At 40.2% G+C, this 889-nt stretch overlaps 1 non-coding gene across 1 annotated transcript; it reads left to right on the forward strand.

Moving 5' to 3' along the window:
- The first annotated feature begins 525 nt into the window (after positions 1-525).
- On the forward strand, positions 526-633 carry LOC148580016 (small nucleolar RNA R71). Its single transcript, XR_015896794.1, has one exon. It is a non-coding gene; the product is annotated as a small nucleolar RNA R71 (small nucleolar RNA).
- Positions 634-889: the final 256 nt, after the last annotated feature.

An 889-nucleotide genomic window follows, 5' to 3' on the forward strand; every position in this document is an offset into this window, starting at 1 on the left:
GGATGATGGAAAAGGTTTACTATTGTTAAACCTATTTCTTCCACCATTATTAAAGCCTTGTTGAGGCTTTTGATCCTTCTATGAGAAATTTGGATGATTTCTCCATGATGGGTTATAGGTGTTTCCATAAGGTTCACCCATATAATTTACCTCTGCTATTGCAGGGTTTTCAGGATCATAAGCTTCTTCTTCAGAAAATGCCTCTTGAGTACTGTTGGATGCAGCTTGTATTCCATTCAGACTCTGAGAAATCATATTGACTTGCTGAGTCAATATTTTGTTCTGAGCCAATATGGCATTCAGAGTATCAATTTCAAGAACTCCCTTCTTCATAGGCGTCCCATTACTCACAGGATTCCTTTCAGAAGTGTACATGAACTGGTTATTAGCAACCATGTCAATGAGTTCTTGAGCTTCTGCAGGCATTTTCTTTAGGTGAATGGATCCACCTGCAGAAGTATCCAATGACATCTTAGCCAATTCAGATAGACCATCATAGAATATATCCAGGATGGTCCATTCTGAAAGCATGTCAGAAGGACACTTTTTGGTCAGTTGCTTGTATCTTTCCCAAGCTTCATAGAGGGATTCACCTTCTTTCTGTCTGAAGGTTTGAACATCCACTCTAAGCTTGCTCAGCTTTTGAGGGGGAAAGAACTTGGCTAAGAAAGTTGTGACCAGCTTGTCCCAAGAGTTCAGGCTATTTCTGGGTTGAGAGTCCAACCACACTCTAGCTCTGTCTCTTACAGCAAAAGGGAAAAGCATGAGCCTGTAGACTTTAGGATCTACTCCATTAGTCTTAACAGTATCACATATCTACAAGAATTCAGTTAAGAACTAAAAAGGATCTTCAGATGGAAGTCCATGAAACTTGCAGTTCTGCTGCATC

The sequence above is a fragment of the Arachis ipaensis genome, chromosome B10 (assembly GCF_059453495.1).
Source record: "Arachis ipaensis isolate K30076 ecotype BB chromosome B10, ASM5945349v1, whole genome shotgun sequence".
Taxonomy (NCBI): domain Eukaryota; kingdom Viridiplantae; phylum Streptophyta; class Magnoliopsida; order Fabales; family Fabaceae; genus Arachis; species Arachis ipaensis.